We start from the raw sequence: 18,829 nt of genomic DNA, 5'->3' as shown, positions 1-18,829 counted from the left end.
ACAAAACAGCAGTGCAAGTCTGTTTGTGTGTGTGTGTGTGTGTGTGTGTGTGTGTGTGTGTGTGTGTGTGTGTGTAGAGACATGTGTCTACATGCATGTAGAATCCAGAGGATAGCATTGGGTATTGTTTATCAGGCACTGTGTGTGTGTGTGTGTGTGTGTGTGTGTGTGTGTGTGTGTGTAGAGACATGTGTCTACATGCATGTAGAATCCGAAGGATAGCATTGGGTATTGTTTATCAGGCACTGTGTGTATGTGTGTGTGTGTGTGTGTGTGTGTGTGTGTGTGTGTGTGTGTGTGTATTTGGGGAGGGGCAATCTCTCACTGGACTGGAGCTCTCAAGTAGACTAGTCTGGCCAGCCATTGAGCCCCAGGGATCTGCCTGTCTCTGCCTCCCTAGCACATGGGATTCCAAGTGACAGCCACCATGCCTGGGCTTGTTTTAATGTATTCTGTTGGTCCGACTCAGGCCTTGTGCTCACAGGGAAAGCCCTTCACTACCTGAGCCATCTCCAGCCCCAGCTGCATTTTGAGTGCTTAATACATGCCACGTTACGTTAGAAGAATTTTATAAGCGTGTGAACCTCCACTCACCATTTCTGTTTTACAGATAGGGGAAACTGAGGTGCAAAGAAATCATACTAGCTGCTGGTGATTGCAGAGCTAAGCTGTGGCAGCAAGAAGCAGGCTGTGTGGGTCCCAAGATCTCCCATGAGCCTCTGCCTGCCTCTGCCCCAAATCACTTCATCTAGGAACATCTCTTTGTGCATGAGGAGCTCCAGGGTGGGCAGTTGTACCCCAGCCCCTAATCTGGAGGCATTCCTGAATCAGGTACTCAGTCCTTAGCCACCAGGGTGGTAACAACAGCACTCCATGTATTGTGGTGTGTCCAAACCCCGGGGTGCTACACTCTGAGAACAAGGCCTTGATCATACCTCAGATTCCCCAGGTTTGTGGTGTATGCTGAACAGGGACTGGTGTGTGACAGCAAGGACCTGGAGCTGAGGTCTCAGTGCAGAGCTGGGACTTGGCCAGGATGCCCTTTGTCCACATCTTCCATTCACTTAACCAACACTCGCTGGGTACTGGGTACTAAGGTCTATGGCCATGCCCTCAGGGAGCCCATAGCCTACTAGGGACAGAAGCTTGGGCAGGCCTGACCAGGGCAGGGGAACTGTCTCAGGCTATGCTAGCAATGAGTGGGGATGGATGGATTGGAGGAAGAAGGCTGCCCAGAAATGGAAACATTTGAACTCCACTTATGGAAAAGCAGATGTGTTCAGACTGTTGGGGAGGGGACAAACACCCCAGGAAGAGGGAACAGTCTATGCAAGGACTCTGAGCCAGGGGGAGTGGGCCCAGAACACACCGTAAGTAAGCCAGAAGTGGCCAGGTTTGCTTTTCATCTTCTCTACGTGGGCAGGCAGGTCAGCATTCACGGGTGGGCAGTTCCGCAGCCTAGGAATGAAGCCAGCCATTGAGGGCATGAATGAGGCCAAGCTGGGCCTGCTTCGGGCTTAGGAGCCGGATGCTGTGAGCGAGAGCTGGCCTGGAGGACAGCTGGGGTCGTGGCTGCCTCCACAGCTGTGAAAGTCCTTCAGCACACGGCGTCTGCTGTGACAGGCAGAACGGGAGACTCAGGCCAGGTAGGCTGGAGTCCCACCTAGGCAGTAAGCGGCAGCAGGTGCCTCAACCCTTCTGCGGCATGTGGAAGTTCTTGGCTGGGGGCGGGGCTCCAGCTCTTAGGGTTCAGCATGGAGCTGGGGTATATGCCATGCAGAGACTGGTAGTGGATAGGCCTGAGAGAGAAGTGTTGATGCGGGGTCGCAGTGGGACACTGGCCTGGCACTAAGCCTGAACAGGTGGTGAGGAGCTTCCTTCTGAATTTTTGTCTCCCAGCAGTTTTTAAGGCTTTGGCTTAGATACCCAGTGGCCAGTCTTGAAAATCATTCCCTCTCACCCCTGGGGCCCAGAATGGCCACTAAAGCAGCAAGCAAGCCCTGCGCATGCTCACAGGGCCCAGGCAGGTGCACCTATGGGCCCATTGCATGCAAGTTCATTCACATGCATAAGCAGGTAGGGTTCAGTAGGGGGTTCTGCGAGCAGGAGTCCACGGCTATGTGGGGACGCAAGAGCCCAGGCATGGCCAGCAGCCCTACAGGGATACCTCCTTCTCTCCTACCATAGTCAGAGGCTAGAGGGACTGCTGCTCCTAGGCCTGCCTCTCCCTGGTGCCTCACAAGGCCCTCTCAAGTCCTGGAGACAGGCCCTGTTAACTTGCTGGGGACCTCTTGGTAGCTGGCACTGTGGAAAGACATGGGCCTTGAGGGGACAGCTCAGGCAGGCAAGGCCTTGCCCAGCCATCTCTGAGAACCTGCCAGTGAATATACCACCCTTGCATGCCCTCTCGATACCACCCAGAGCAGCTGTACAAGAACCTATGAGATACTCCTAGAAGGAGACATCGGGAAAGCCAGGGGGTCTCATGGTGGGCCGCAAACCCCTGACCAGCCAAGGTCTCAACTTCTTCTCTCCGCTGGGCCTGGAGTCCCAGCTCCTGGTGGCAGGGATAGCTGGAGGATCCAAGGTCTCTCACCTTGTTGTCAAAAGCATATTTCAGCCATTAGTGACGGCAGGCAGCTGGGGATTTGGGAGGATTTCTCTTTCATTTCCCAGGGCTTTCAGAAGCCTCCTCCCTCCCTGCTCCAACTGCCGGGGACACACACACACACACACACACACACACACACACACACACACACACTCTACACACCGGGTTGGGGAGTAGGTGGGGATAGATCTGGTTCATTCTTCCAGAAAGGGCTCCTCAGCCTCCCCCATCCTCCCAACAGATGCTCAGTGCTGCACTTCCTGGACGCAGTCTGAGGCCAAGGCTGACCGGGTCCTGCTGGCCCTGTGGTAGCACCCCCTGCCCAGCTCTTTCCTGGACCTCCCTGTCCAACAACCTTACCTTGGGGGCCTGAGGATCTCTTCTAACCAGGCCCCGGGACTAGCGGGTCGCTCTTGACACTCTGTATATGGCACAGAGGGTAACAGACACTCCAGCACCCCTCAGGCCCCTCCCATTTCAGGCTCTGGGGTCTGAGGGACCAGGGTTTGTGACCTGTCTCCAGTGAGCCTAGGTCTCTGGACCCAGAGCCATGTAATGAGGATGACCCTGTGTCCGTGGTAAGTGGAGTCTGGCTAAGATGCCGTTGGGGAGGGTCCACCGTAAGAGGAGGTAGAGGAGAAACAGAAGAAGCTGCTGCTGTTTCCGAAGGGAGCTTGGAATGGGGATTTGGCTCAGCTAGAAGACTCGGCGTGCTAGGAGAAGGTGGTGGGCTTTTTGGCTAGCCCAGCCTGCTTAGCTGGGAGACAGCATCCAGGGGAGTTCTCAGCTGGAAGCTTCCTCACCCCAACCCTGCAGCAGCAAAGTTCCACCTCACTCACCCTGGCACAGTCCTGGGGACCCAGCCAGTCTCTTGTTCTTTCTGCCAGGGCATGATCATGTGTGTCACCTGTGTCTGTCGAATGACAGAATGGTGCATTTGGGTAAAGCTAAACATGGGGGGGGCGCCTTCCAGATGCCACAAGGGGAAGCCTTGGCCTAGGATTTGATGTTTATAGAGGTGAGACAGATCCTCAAATGTCTTTTGGGTTTCGAGGTGACCTTTCCCCCCCCTGCCCCCGCCCAGAAACCCCATCAGCTGTCTTCAGAAGCTAGCCATTGCCTTCCGAGCGTGGTGACGTCATGACTGACTGCCTGAAGGGCCTTCTCCCAGCACAGGATGTGTGTATGTCTGACATGTGTGTGTGTGTTTGTGTGATCATGACGACCCATGTATTCACCCAGGAGTGGGTTTATCAGCCTCAAAACTGTCTCACAATCTGGAGCCAGAGAATGCAGACTTTGCTGGAGGCATTAGTTCCAGACCACAGAGAGGCGAGCAGGCCCCTCATTCACCACCACTTAGAAGTAGACACCCTGGGCTCAGATTCCTGCCCTCTTGTCCCTGGGGCCCCCAGCCAGCTCCATCCCTCTTGCCTGATGACCTACATAGGAAATCCCTTCTCTCGCTCCCTGCAGACCAACCAACCAGTCAAGTTGTACCTTGTGCTCAGAGGCCTCCTGGGACAGGAGCTGGATTGGAAATGGCAGGGGCAGCTGAGAAGGGGACAGGAGTTGCCGTGTCATGCTGTCCCCCCTACAAATGTGACCTTATTCATCAGAAGCCACTGTGAGCCTTGGGAGCCTTCAGGCTAGGGACATATGAACATCTCCCTGATCACTAGGACAAGGAGCTGGAAAGGTGTGAATGTGTCTGCCATCCAGTCCCATTTTGCCCACCTCAGGCCCTGCAGGATCCTGACAGCAGGCATGTGGGTGTGCCAGTGTCAAAATCAGGAAGTGCCCAGGAAGGTGGAGGCAAAACAGGCATGTCTGCCATAAAAGGACCTCATGACCCTCCCATTGTGCAGCCATAGGCCAAACAAGGAACCTAGGGCCTGTAAGGCAGAAGACTGGCCTGTGCCTTGCATATTGTGTTGAAGGCATGGCTGTTCTGGATGGTAGACCAGCCATGGAACTAGATAGTGACCATACTGGATCATATTTGGAGACTTAGATAGCATGGTAGGCACTATTATCCCCATTTCATGGACAGAATCTGAGACACAAAAGGTGGCTTGCCCTGGAGTGGGTGGGTATGGATCTTCCAGAGTGGGTGGGGGACCATCTACAGTTGTATTCCCTCCCCAGTGAGGCTCGACATGCTGCTTTGGGCTAGGAAAAGCCAATGTTTCCCTACCAGATCCTGGGCTTCCCACATTCCTGTCAGTTTCCAAGCTGTCTAAGAACGTCTGTAAGTCTGACCACAAAGCCGCATGCTTTAATTGCATCCTGACTCTCTCATGAAACCTTGTCAACCAGAGGCTCACTGGATTTTCCTCTGTGACTATGTTCTCAATGCTCGTCATCTTGGGGGTTAGACCAGCCCTGGCATCCTGGTGTGCCCCTGAAAACTGCAGGGGTGGAAGGAGCTGACCCTATCCAGCCTTCCATCCAGAACTGTTTGAAAACCTACTCAGCTCCCTCCCACCCTGCATCTCCAGTCTCACCACACCCCTGCCCATCTCACTACCTGTATTCCAGCTGAAGGCTTGTTTCCTTTCTGTGTATAATCACTCTTGCCTACCCTATCTGCTTCAATGCCCAGAACCTTGGGGAGCAGGCAGTGAGCTTGGGTCTCAACTGCCCCCAGAGCCCCTCCCCATTCCCTCTGCCTGTCCTGGGAGCCCTTGTGCATAGGGGATGTCTTTCCCTACATCTGTGCATGCCAGCCCCCAAACCCTGGCCCTGGAGAGCTGGGGGCACACCCTAGTCCCTGAAGGCCACTCACTCCCCCTTCTCCACCTCGGCTAGAGATGTCACCCTGAGACTGGATAAACAGAGGCCCATACCTTGCTTATTTTGCCTCCCACACAACAGACTCCAAAATGGTTCTTAGCCCAAAACTGGCTGGCCTCAGATGAAGGTGAGCTGGAAAACCAGGTGTCTTTTTAAACTAATTCATACTAAGTAGTATATGACCCCTAGCAGTTTTTCCGTCCGCGGCGCTAGTATATGAAGGAGGAGTCTCAGCGCCGTCGTATCATTGACTACTAATACTGAGCTTTCACTGTGTCAAGCACTGTTCTAACACTGTGCATTTATTAAATCATTTAATTAATCCATTAACTCAGATGGATTTCTAATGAGTAGGAAGGAGAATGTTGAGGTGGGGGGGGGAGTGAGGACAGAGCCAAGGCTTTCCTCCCTCCATTCCCACTGACACGGAGGAGAAAGCCCCTTCCAGCCACACTTCCTGAGCACTTCCAGCCACAGCTGGTGTCTGTGTGTGGTCCCTGGGGGGCAAGGGAGATGCTGCTGCTGCTTGGGGCTCATAGTCCTCCATGGGAGGTGGGATTCAGGTGGAACTTCATCCCAGGACTTCAAAGTGCCTTGGGGAGTTTGGGTGTTCAGGTCATCACAGAGGCCCTCTGAGGAATCACAGGCACCTCCTCCTCGGTCCTGGGACCATGGGACTCTGTTCTGTTGAACATTCTCCAGGGCTTGTCTCTAGGCCTCAAATGAGTCCTGTGGAGCTGACACAGGAATCCCACGTTGCAATGGGGGACTGAGGCTCCAGGAGATGAAACCAAGTCCGTTCTTGCTCCTCAGAAAGGAGCTTGCTTCTGAATACCGCCAGCGGGGTGGGGAGGGAGTTGCTGACTCTACAGGACCTCCCCACCCTTGGACGGGGTGCCAGGCCCCTCTGCCCTTCACTAAGCTGTCTCCATCTCCCAGCACTTCCCTGGAGGAGGCTGGGCCTCTGCTGCCAGGCTGCCCACAGCCTCCCCAAGCCTCCCCAAGCCTCCCCCAGCCTCCCCCAGCCTCCCCCAGCCTCCAGCTTTCCAGGTCAGGCTGCCTAGATATACAGTAACTGATCCAAGAGACTTCCATTAGAAATCTCCCAGCCATGGGCAGCTTTTCCCATTTGTCCAGCACTGTACACAACAGCCTACCTCATCCAGCTTACCCACCGCTCTGCAGCAGGACCCTAGAGCTTCAGAACTCAGACGGGGGTGACGCCGTTCTGAACTGACCCCAACATGTCAACTGCTGTTTTCTGTGAGACAGTCTCCTTGTCCTCTCTGAAGGCCAGTGTCCACCACGCTAGGATGGTGTCTGGCCAGATGGCTTTGAGATCAGTGTGGCAATGGGAAAAGGACAGGGTGACCGAGCTGACGAACCCTGAGGGACCCTGCTTGGGAGTCCTCAGGGTGACAAAGTTCCATGTTGGGCCCACTGCATCTGCTTGTCTCAGCAAGTTCAAGGATGTTTCTCAGAAGAGGTGGCATTAAGACATTTGAACCAGGCTCTTAAGAAGGAGCCTCTTTAGCTGGGCAGTGGTGGCGCATGCGTTTAATCCCAGCACTCGGGAGGCAGAGGCAGGAGGATCTCTGAGTTCGAGGCCAGCCTGGTCTACAGAGCGAGTTCCAGGAAAGGCTCCAAAGCTACACAGAGAAACCCTGTCTCGGAAACAAACAAACAGAACAAGAAAGGAGTCTCTTTGGCATGGGGCCTGGCCAGGCTGGACTCCACAATGAGGATGAAGAAAGGTACTGCAGAGAAGCAGGACTGGTTCTGAGGAGTGAAGCTTCTCTGCACATCTGACCCCAGCAACACGCCCATATCCTGTCCTCTAGCAGTGCTTGGAATGCTCAACGGTCCCCTCAGGGACCTGCCAGGCCTGGCAGGGTCTAACCCCTGCCCTACCCCACCCTCAAGCCTCCAGCCTTGAGGAGTTTCTTTTTGTCCTCTGCACCGGCTGTTCTCTAAGCTGCCTCTGTGCCCATAGTCACATCTGATCCCGTGACCACTGACAACCTTCTTCAGCCCAACCTCGAGTAGCTGCCGAAGTGACCCTCGTCCCTGCCTGCCCACAACTCCGGGGTGCTGAACTTGGTGCTGAAGCTGACTCACAGTGGAGTGAGGCCCAGCTGAGTGTCTCTCCAGACCCAGTTGCCTGTCCAGCTGTCTTCTCCCTCGGAGGTCTGTCTATCTACATGCTTTTGCTGACTGCTGAGTTGTGCCTCTCTGGCCCTGCTCGGCCAGGGAGCGAGCCTGTGTTTCTGGCCAACACTAAATCCCATTTGCCTGATGGAGCCGAGGTGAAGAGTAAATGTGTGCTCAGATGGTGTTTGTTGAGTGAACCGACTCTTTGAGACTCGGTTTGCCACCTGTACATTGAGGGAGCGCTCTCCAAGCTCTGGTCCCCCAGCCGAAGCAGGTGACAGGGAGGCTACACCCAACTCAGAGTGAAGAGTAGGGCATGTACTGGATGCCACAGTGAGCCCAGCTGAGACATGGTCAGTTGGGCAGGGCAAGGCCTTCCCCTCTCGGCCTCCCGACATGGCCTGGGCCATTGCGAGCCAGGATTGAGGCGTCCAGAATGAGGTGCCATTGCTAAGGCCCCTTCCCTTCCACCCCCAGGAAGCAGATGGGCCAAGCTTGGGCGGGCGGCAGATACAGGCCTGGCATTTGTGTATGTGTGTGGTTTTTTAAAAAATCTGACACATTTTTGTCACGTCTTGGTTCATCAGCACAGTAAAGGAGGCGGGAGTGTGAAGAATGTTTTAACTCGCAACTTTGTAAGAGTTCCAGGTTCTCCGGGGCTCCTCCCCCTCCCTCCAAGCCCCCGCAGTGGAGCCTCCAAGCCCATCTGTTCCACAGTCCTTGCTCCCTGCCCCCATCTACCCATCCAGCCCTCTTTCAGTCGAGAGGAGACATAATTGGAGACAGCGGCTTGGGACTCTGAAAATGGGACTCCTAGGAGAGGAGACAAGGGCTTATGCTTCTCAGCCCTACAGGACCCAGACTTGCTATTTGACCTTGTGTAGTTTCTACACTCTGTGACCCGTTCATGTGTTCCTGTGGGGTCTGGCCCACTGCCTTTGGGGTTCTCTGGCTCTGACATGTATAGAAATGTCTGCTAGAAGAGTTAGAAACAAGAAAGATGTAAGTAGAACTCACAGAGGAAACGGAGTGCATAGCCTCCAGAGAAAACAGGTACAAGAGGAGCAGATAGATCAACCCGCACTCCTCATCCTCAACCTGGCCACACCCACCCAGGAAAGAAGATGGCCCAGGGCTGAAGTCTGAGGAGGCCACTTTGGGGTCAGGTGAGGAGGAGATAGGAAGCACCGGGGACTTGCTTCTCTTCAGCTTCTTGGTACCACAGAACCCCAGCAAAGGATGCAGGGTGGGTGCCAAGCCCGAGAAAACTGCTCCTCAGCCACCAGCCCTGCAGTCCCCAACCCTGGCACTAGTTTCCACTACATTAGTTACGGAAATGCCAGCTGGCCTGGAAAAGCAGGGCTGTCTACAAGGCAGGCTGGCAGGCACTGCCCCGGTGGGCATGGGAGGTTCGGGGCGAGGGAGGGGCGGTGCCCTACGGCATCTCAGTAAGGCTGGGCCTGCTTCTTCATTCCATGGCTCAGAGGTCAGGGCTCTGGGCACCTTCACCATTGCTTGGTAGGGTGGGGTAGGTGATTATGGTACCGTTGCCAGGGACAAGAAAAATAGCCCCTGGTTCCACTTCTGATCCCCATGCACTTCCATACCGGGAACTCCCAAACTCAGGGTTTACATCAGAGAGTAAAGGCGGAGGGGGCAAGAGGCAGGTGAGGCCCACCTTGGAAAGCACCAGCTCATTGCTGGCCACAGAGAGCCCTACTTGGTGCTGAGACAGCTCCTGAGTACCAGCCCACGTTCTGGTCCCCTGCATGGGCTGCCAAAGAGCAGCTGAGGGATCCAACATGCCCCGCATGGCAGCCCCAGTCAGACCCAGGGCCGGCTGAGTCAATGCGCCCTGCTCGGATCTCACCATATGGGCGCTGGGCGGCTGCAGGGGGTGGAGCTGGAGTTGCCATGAGAACCCGCACATTGGCATTTCCTCTTTTGGGAGGCTGAACCATGTTCCTCAGGCAGTGTAGGCTTCTGAATCCCATTTCTCTGTGTTTTTAGGAAGGGAAAAAGGGCAGGGGAAGGGGGTGGAAGAAGGCGAGGAGGGAGGGTGGCGGAGTCAGACTGACTGTTCTGAGGGAGCCGCTGGCTGTCTGGGCTGCTGAGGATGGATCAGGGGCCACTCTTCCTATGGGCTCAGCCCAGGGCCAAAGCAGGACCTCAGATCCCTTCTGATCACTCGTTCTGGCCTTGAGTAAATGGTTTCCCTAAATCACATGACCTTGCCTTGTCTCCTGTCTGAGGTCTCTGATTCCCTGAACCCTTTCTGAGGACTGTACTCTCTCATTCCTGTGCCTGGCTGCTCAGCGCTGTGGAAAATGACATAAAGAGCATTTAAAAGTAGAATACGCAGGCCATACTGTTAAAACCTTAGTCCCTGCAACGGACCGATACCACCAACCTGGGGGCTTCCCATGCACCTGGGGAGAGATCCAAGCAGATCCCATTCTGTGACGCTGCTTCGGTATGATAGCTCAGGACATGACTCCAGCAACAGGTGGATTAGCGAGAGGGCCCCAGTCCACCTGAGCAGGGTGTGGTATGGGACTTGGTGTGACCAAGCCCTGGGGAGGAACTGCCTGGGCAGGAAGAAGAGTAGGTGGCCAACAAGTAGGAAATTTGGGGCAGAAAACCAGATATGACCTATCCCACTTCTCCAGGCATGAGGCAGGTCAGGCCACACTGCTGCCTGGTCTCTAGGGGCCAGGGAGGAGTCCCTGAGATAAAAGTGTGCCCAGGGGCTCCAAAGGAGGGACATCTGGCTTTTTTCCCATGAAGCTGTGGGGTAGGAAGGTGGGGCAGTGGGCCTGCCTCCAGCAACAACAGAGCTTAGGTGTGGAGTCCTACTGTGTGCCAAAATCTCACTTCGTTTCTGAAATAACCAGAGGGAAGGGCGGTATTGACTCGTAAGAGGACTGCGGCTCAGAAAAGGCTTGCAGTTCACCAAGGTCACTCTCCTGGGGAGCAGCACTGTCAGTGTGTCCAGCCTCTGACCTCTGACCTTCAGGCCTCACCATCTCGATGCCTGGCAGACCACTATGAAGGCTGTGGGCCACAGTGCTCAGCAAGGAGTAGAAGATGAGATGTGGACAGTGAGTTCAGACCCTGTCCCCACTGCCTAGGGACACTGTGTGACCACATCTGCCCAGCCTAGGGTAGCCACCAGAGCCTCGCTTGGAAAGGACATGGTCCTGGTATCACATGGATTGGGGTTGAGCCCTATCTTCCCCGATGACCCATTCTGGCTCCCACGGCACGCTGTTGAACTTTCCTCAGCCTCCACGTCTTCGTCTGGAGAAGGGGGGACCACAGTGGCACTGTGCCAGTCAGACTAGATGGCTAAACTCCTGGGACTTCAAACAACACAAGCTCTCCTTTCTCAGCCTGTTCCATGGACTAGCTGGGTCTCATTGTCACTCAGGACCCCAGGCTGATGGCTCTCCGCCATTTTAACTCGTAGATCCACAGTTGCCGTGACAGCAGGAAGAAGCATGACCAGTTTCTCTTTCGACTCATGTAACTTCCACTGAAGTTTCATTGGTCAAAGCATGTCATGAGCCACGTGTAGCTCCAAAGGGGACAAGGAACTACAAGTCTTAACCACATGCTTAAAGAAAAAGAATCACCTAGAGAATTGGTAAACACCTCTTCACGATGGCCTCAGGCACCTGCCACACAGGGATGCTGTGAGCACTGATTGAACTGAAGGAAATACACAGAATGTACCTAATGAATGTGAGCTCCTTTCCCCTGGGCCCCCAACTCCAGGGGGACCCACCTCCCTCCTTTCCCTTTTCTGGCCACGTCCCTCAGATAAATCATCAACATTGACAGTCCCTACTTCAGAGATGAAGACCTTTAGCTTTGGAATGGAGACAGATGGCAACTTCCCCAGGGTATAGCATCATGGCAGCTGGGGCAGGAAGAACAGACAGGTGCCTCACTCTGCTGAGTCCCTTTTCCAGCTCAGAACCTCTTTTAACAAATGAAAAAGCAGCAGATCCTGGTGATACCTTAACTCTATTAAGGACTTCATAAAACCCAGATCAAATTACATCTCCTGCAATCGAACAGTAAATTCGATTCCATTCAACACCATGAGGGCCTAGGGGGTCTGGGTAGCCCACTTGACTGGGGACCTGCCTCTCAATTCACAGGAAGATGCCACCCTTCCTGACATAGGTCTGCCCTAGAGTTTAAGATCCATGAGTAAGTAAGGCCTGGTGTGTAGGGAGGGAACAGTGGAGAGGGATAATGGCTTAGGGCTTTGGACCACTCAAGCCCAAGTGAACCAGAACAGAAACCTGGGTTTCAAGACACCTGGAATCCAGAGCCACCTCGACTCTGGACCTGAGTCCACAGCCACAGGGCCATGGCCTTGGGCAACTTCTCTTTGGGTTTCAGTCTTCTACCAGAAATGTACTCAGTCCCCATCACCACCTCTGACCTTAGGCTTCTGAGGGCACCTCTCCTCAAACTCAGGAAACCGCAGTGGGCGTGAGGGCCTTACCCATTTTCCCTGCCTTTGACCTTTCCCCACTGGCCAGGCCCTGTGTGCTAGACCCTGCTCTGCCCCACAGGAACTCAGTCATGGAAGGACAGAAGACTGAGCATCTGTGGTAGATGAGTGGCAGATGTCACCCAGAGGAGATATTGACATGGGGGAAATGATTTACTTGTTCTACACACACACCACACACACACACACACACACACACACACACACACACACACACACACACACACTCGATGTGCCTTCCTCAGCTACAGCCACAGGCAAGAGATGGTGGGTTTGTTTGAGAAGAGAGAATAGCCGTCAGCCACCATCTCACAGTGCACTTCTGGAAGCCCAGAGTGGCTTCTGAGTCTCCAGGGACTCTGGAATGAGACCCCTTCTACCCAGTGAATCCCCATCAGCAGCAGGAGTAGTACCAACTCTTTCTGGCACTTTTCCTTGATGAAGCACTTTGTGTCTGCCTTCTTATTTGATCCCCACAGTGGCCCTGTGAGGGATGCTTCTGTCCCATCGTGTTCTTAATTCAGAGAAGACAAAAGATCTGCCTGAAGTCAGTTAGTAACGACCTACCCTCATGCTGGCTGACTCCCTGGTCTATTTGTGCCTGCCTTTCAGGTGTCACGTGAGCCTCCCTCTGGGATCTGGCATGAAGGAGAAATGGATTCTGGATTTTCCACTCTGGCTTTCCCTGACTTCTCCAGAATTTAAGAAGCACCCTGAGGCCTCTCTTGCTCAACCTCAGCCCAGAATCCCTGAGGATCAATCCAGAGACCCAAAGACTTCAAGACCTACAAACACCAAGCCCCTTTCCCTGGACACAGACTGGACAGAGCTGACCAGTTCATCAGGTAAAGAGGCCAGTGTGGCACTGACCAGACTGGTACCACCATCTTTTGTTTGGGGGAATTCTGCTGATGGAGCACACTGAAGCTCGGGTGTGCTTGCTCTCCATCTGAAGCTGTTTGCATGGTGTGACTTCCAGAATCATGAGTGAGAGATAGCACATGCATCAGGCCCTTGCTTGTTAGTGCCAATCATGACTGAAAGAAACTCTGGGTCAAGACGGTCCCAGTACTAGCCACAACTTCATACACATTTGAGGTTTGGTTATTTGACCTTCAGAAGGAGCCAGGGCTATGTTTTCTAGATCTTGCTTGTCTATAGTTCTGGGTACGGCCCAGGTCATGCAACACTCAGATTCCCTGAGCTTCCCAGAAACGCTATCACCTGCCATTTTTAGATCAGTTGGGTTTCATTAGCTTGTTTAGCTCTTTCAATGCCAGGCTGCAAATTAGTGGAGAGAAGGTGTTAACTGCCTCGTAGGTTCCCATGCAGCTTTCTGAACACTATTCATTCAGTCTCTGTCACTCATTCTCTTACTGAGAACATATTGATTGACTGTCCCGCCCTGGGATGCAGGGGTGCCAGAGGCAGAACTTGCAGTTACATTTCCATAAACAGAGAGCTCCTTCTGCCTCCAGTTTGTTCCCTAAACATGACTTCCGTGAGGCTAGGGAGATAGCTCTATGGATGAGGTTCTTGCTATGCAATCGTGAGAGTTGGTCCACATCCTCAGAACGCACGAGAAGGCTTTAATCCCTGCAGATTCTCTGCATCCCCAGAGCAAGCTGGCTAGCTAAACACGGGCAAGCTCTGGATTCAACTGAAAGACTCTGCCTCAATCAATAAGGTGGAGAGCAGTCAAGGCAGACCCCTGACGTCAGCCTCAGGCCTCCATACGTACACAGACATACATGCAGTTACATACATACATACACAGTTACACATGCAGGGGGAAAAATGCTTCTGTGCATGAGTGTGCATGCATGGATGGATCTACCATAGCTGCTTTTCCAATGAAGGCTTTCCTTCTCCATGTGTCTCTGTGACTGATCCTGACCTGTGAAGCCCACCATTGAGACTAAAGTACTCTAGATCCAGGAAACACCAGCTTGGCAGAGGCTCGGGAGTGGCTGAGGACCGCTACCAGAACCAAGCCTGTACACACCAGCCTACCCATCACCTCCCCGACCCCCATCCTCACCCCATCCTCTGTGTTGCCCACACATGACCTGTCTCCTCTCTGTGGGAACCCTTCAGACTGCCTTGACTGTGCCCCCATCCTGAGACTACCACATCTTTGACCTGACCTCTCCACGACACAGCTCCTGTCTGTCCCTTCCTCACCCTTCAAGTGACTTCCAGAACAGGAGGAAACTGGGATTCAGGACAAGGGTCCTGCCTGGATTGGACCCATATCTGGCCTCTGAACTCCAATGGGCTGACTCACTGCTCAACCCAGACAAAACCTGCAGGGTCCAGGTTGCCCCCTGCTGGATGCCCAGAGTTGCCATGGCGACCCTCTGCCTGTCTTCCCAGCATGGAGACAATCAAAAAATAACAGCAAGGACTCTTGTATTCTGTGACCCACCTGGGAGCCATTTAAACGTCTTTATTCCTTTTGACACATACTCATTTTTTTTTTTTTGGCTCTTAAGATTATCTTGAAAACCCCCCTCACTTTTAGGCTCCATGGCATGGCTTCCAAAAGCCTTCGGTCTTACACACACACACACACACACACACACACACACACACACACACACACACACACACGCAGGTGCACATGCTGTGTACTTGTTTACACACCACACTGGAAACAGTAAATTGGCCTCCTGGTGCTTCAACAGCCGAGCTACAGGGAAGGCTTGGCCCCTTCTCTTCATCTTCACACCACTTTACAGTTTGCAAACACCTCTCCCACCTAATAGCATGCAGATCCATATGGGTACCCTCATCTCATCTCTATGGTTGCCTATGAGAAGACAAGGTCACCTGGTGGCTAAGCAGGGCTGGAACTAAACCTTCCAGACCGTCCTGTTCTCCGTCACTTCCTGCTGTGAGCAATGACAGAGTGTGAGTGGGGAGTGAGTTCCTTTCTTTTTCCCTCCTGTTCTCCCCTTCCCCCACCATGAACAGTGTTGGGAGCTGCTGCATCCAGGGGACCCCACAAAGCCCTTACCATCCTCCTGGTTGCCTGGTTCCTGACCTCTCCACTGGAGCCTTCCCCACCCATGCTCTGGCACCAGCTGGCCAAGCACCTGGGAACTACCTGTCCCCAGCTTCCTCTGTACCCACCCCACGCCATGTCCTTCGGTTCTTCCTTGGCTGTGCCCTGGTTTTTGTTCTCCCAAGCCTGTCTTCCAGACATGTCTTTAACTGACTCCTCTGTCATACCAAAGAACTGATGTTGAGCACAGGCATCACCACATAGCCTGTTTGTTTTAGATTCATGACCAATTTCATAGGCCACATGTCGACCAAAAGCTTCCCACCGTGTGGTTAAAACACTTACACGCTGGGCAGCCAAGGAGGGCTCTGAGTCTACAGAAAATGGAGATTTCTGTCCTTATAATTCCATGTCTGCTCCAAGTGAGGGGAATTCCTCCTCTTGAAGGCATTTCCCTGACGTGTGTGTGTGTGTGTGTGTGTGTGTGTGTGTGTGGTTTTGTTTTCTTCCAGTGTAGAGGACTGAATTCAGGGTCTTGCCCATGTTGGGCACGTTCTCTCTTATTGAACCACACTCTCACTGCCCCCCTAACTTTGGATTTTTTTTTTTTTTTTTTTTTTTTGGTTTTTCGAGACAGGGTTTCTCTGTGTAGCTTTGCGCCTTTCCTGGTACTCGCTTTGGAGACCAGACTGGCCTCGAACTCACAGAGATCCGCCTGCCTCTGCCTCCCGAGTGCTGGGATTAAAGGCGTGCGCCACCACCGCCCGGCTAACTTTGGATTTTAATTGCACAGATCAAGATCTACCACAGGTTTGGTGAGATAGCTCAATCAGTACAGTGCTTGTGAGGACCTGAGTTCAATCCCCAGAACCTACATTATAAAAAAAAAAAAAAAAATCTAGCATGGAAGTACATATTCATATTCCCAAAGTAAGAGAGGCAGAGTCAGGTAGACCCCTGGGGCTCACTGGCCAGCCCTCCTTGTCCATTCAGTGACCAATGAGAAACCTTGTCTCAAAATACAAGGTAGACAACACCTGAGGAACAACACCTAAGGCTGACCTCTGACCTCCACATGCACATGGGTGCTGAGCTGAGAGCCTGCAGCCTTGTGGGGGTCCAGAAACTGTGCAGGATTCTCGGGACATTAATAGTGACAACAGGTTTAAGTCCTAGGCCTGGTCTCTGCTGTCCATCTTTTCAGATCCTCTGTTTAGCAGGGGAAGCACACTAGGAGTCCAGGGGAGCAGGGCCCTGCCTTAGATCTCCAGTCCTGCGGAATTAGATGAGGAGGATGGCCCTTGGGAAAAGACTCAGGCTGGCCAACACGGTCCTTGTGACTCAACCCCACATTACTTGTTCCCTGAGACTCAGTGTACCCTGGTTCCTCTTTTCACAGTAAGGTCGCTGAGACCCAGAGAAGGTGACCAGAGGCTAAGATAGGCTTGGCCTTCTCTGCCCTCTCCCCCTCTGGCCACGGGAGTCAGGCCAGGCACGCTACAGCAATCAACCAGTGTGGTAATGCAGCCTAACCCCAGTTTAAGAGTATGGAAAACCGTGAGGTCGTGGGGTCAAGTCTCACTTAGGGAGGGAGGGACATCTTTCAGAATAGCCATGTGCACATTTGAGCCTTAAAGTGTCGCCAGCCATGTGTCTGACTCAGAACCACCACATGCTCCCATCAGCCACTGTGCTGGCACACAGCAAACTCTCCTTAAACGCTCGCTTCTGTGTGGACGTAAACTCAGTGGCTACTGTATCTAGGTGACCTTGGGGCTCAGCTTCCTCATCTGTAAAATGGGATTGATGACACTCTGAAGGCCCCAATTCCAAGCCCCTCCCCATCTACCACCATCCCTTCCCCAGAACAGAATCCTAGGAGAAGGCGTCGAAGAACTAGATACCTCCCTGTCTGTCTGTCAATCCATCTGCAATGGTGGCATCAGTTTTCATAGAGGAGGAGAATCTGCAAAGTAGTCAGAAAAAATATTTCCTCTGTGACTCCAGCAGCCCAGCTGTTCTCTTTCAGGAAAAGTGCTGAGGGCGAAAACCACAGGAACAATGATGGAGAGACAGGGAAGTGGGGTGGGGGAGGGCGGACCGAAGTGAAGGGCACTGGGTGGGGCCGCCGCGTGGAGCACAAGGTTTTTGCCAGGGCCTTTCCTGGGCCACCTGGAACAGCATCCAGCAAGACTGCCATTTGCCCAACAGCTGCGGGGATCCACCGGCCCCAGTGTGCCTGTCCTGTGGAACCTGGGTTCAAAGGCAGCACCGACGGGAAAAGACAAGTGTCACTTGTCAGTGTACTTGTGAGTCGTCTGCCTGGAGGAGGCTCTTGGTCCCTGTGGCATCTCAGCATGGAGTTAGAAAGGTGCCCTGTGTTGGGGAGGGAGGTCCTGTGGAGAGTATTCACGCTTACTCAGCCTCTAGACCCACTCAGGACCATCATGGCCCCTCCACGGGCCTTCTTCAGACCTGGCTCTTCCATCGTTCCCACTTCGTACTTGCTCTTCTCGGCTTCTTTGACTGCCCATGCCCCTGCCTGCAGGCTGAGTCCCTCCCCTCCACAGGCTCCTCGAGGAAGGCCCTTGCCTCTCTCCTCCTTGTAGCTCCGGCCACTCTTTGCCTCCTGTCAGACCCTCCTGTGAGCAGGCTTACCTCTGCTCTGGCCCATGCTGCCACAAAAGAACCAGTGTGCTCTTAGCTCTTGCTCTTGGTACCAACTGGCCAGGTCTGCCATAGACAAGCCCTGGATGGAGAGCTTTGGGGTTGGTGTTCTCTGCTGGCCATCCCTGCCTTGCCCACCTCCGGATCCCCACTAGTGTGGCCGTTCTGGAGGTGGCCTCCCAGCTCCATGTCAGTAGCGCAGGTAATTAGCTCACATGGGTGCTGGGTCCCTGCCTTCTGTCATTCACTCCTCTGTGACTTTGAGTGACTGTCCTGCCTCCCCACCCCCACCCCCCACCCCGGCCTCTGCTTCCTCACTGTGTGGTAGGGATGCCAGAACACCTTCTTCCTAGGGCTGTGGAAAGTATGAAGTGAGTTACTGCCCTAGCAGTAGCTGGGTCCTGGCACCTGAGGGCATAGACCAAAGGCCTGGCAGTGCCCCCAAGGTCACAGAGCCTGGCTGCCCTCTGGCCCCATGTAGAAGAGCACACCTTTCCCTAGCCGTCTGTTGACCCGACCGAACCACGAAATGTTAGCCTTTCCCTGTGGACGGAGTAGCCTTGGGAGCTCAGTGGAGGGGGTTCCTGTATGACGACCTTCATCAGGGAGATGCCTGGGTTTTCTAGGTGTAGCATATACTCCCAGGACAGTGGGATGGTGGCCTCTGAGCTGACTCTCCCTGGAAGCAGTTCTACCCAGTTGTGTCCACCCCCACTGCCCACAGAGGTGTGACCCATATTTGTGATGTAAAGAAGAGAGAGGAACTTAAGCCTCCAGCTTCATTCTAAGCCACATCTAGGTCCCTCAACCCTTTTTTCCCTCCCTCCCCCCACGCCCCCCCCCCCCAATTAGCTCTCTTGGTTACCATGACAGCAGAATACTGGGAAGCAGGACTCCTTGGAGGGACAGAAACAGAGTGAGACCATGCGTGTGTTAGTCTTCTCTAGGTGCAAATACGCACCCAGGTGGGTGTCCCCTTGCATGCCACTGTGGGGTAGGGCTGGGGGCTGTGTGTTTGGTTGAGGTCTTTTCCGGGTCGCCTCCTGCCTCACCCATGTTTCATAGACAC

At 53.8% G+C, this 18,829-nt stretch overlaps 1 protein-coding gene across 6 annotated transcripts in view; it reads left to right on the top strand.

The window, feature by feature from the left end:
* The window catches only part of Lingo1 (leucine rich repeat and Ig domain containing 1), a 266,682-nt gene that overhangs the window by 138,154 nt on the left and 109,699 nt on the right, over nucleotides 1-18,829 (top strand). For all 6 annotated transcript variants that reach the window (XR_008222940.1, XR_008222941.1, XM_052761253.1 and 3 more), the window contains one exon: nucleotides 12,699-12,931. The gene's annotated coding sequence lies outside the window, so the exon portion shown is untranslated. The remainder of the gene's footprint in view (nucleotides 1-12,698; nucleotides 12,932-18,829) is intronic.

This window comes from Peromyscus californicus, unplaced genomic scaffold (assembly GCF_007827085.1).
Source record: "Peromyscus californicus insignis strain IS unplaced genomic scaffold, ASM782708v3 Scaffold_11__1_contigs__length_118956290, whole genome shotgun sequence".
In the NCBI taxonomy this organism is placed as follows: Eukaryota; Metazoa; Chordata; class Mammalia; order Rodentia; family Cricetidae; genus Peromyscus; species Peromyscus californicus.
Note: the sequence above shows the minus strand (reverse complement) of the source record. Positions and strands in the feature narration are given on the sequence as shown.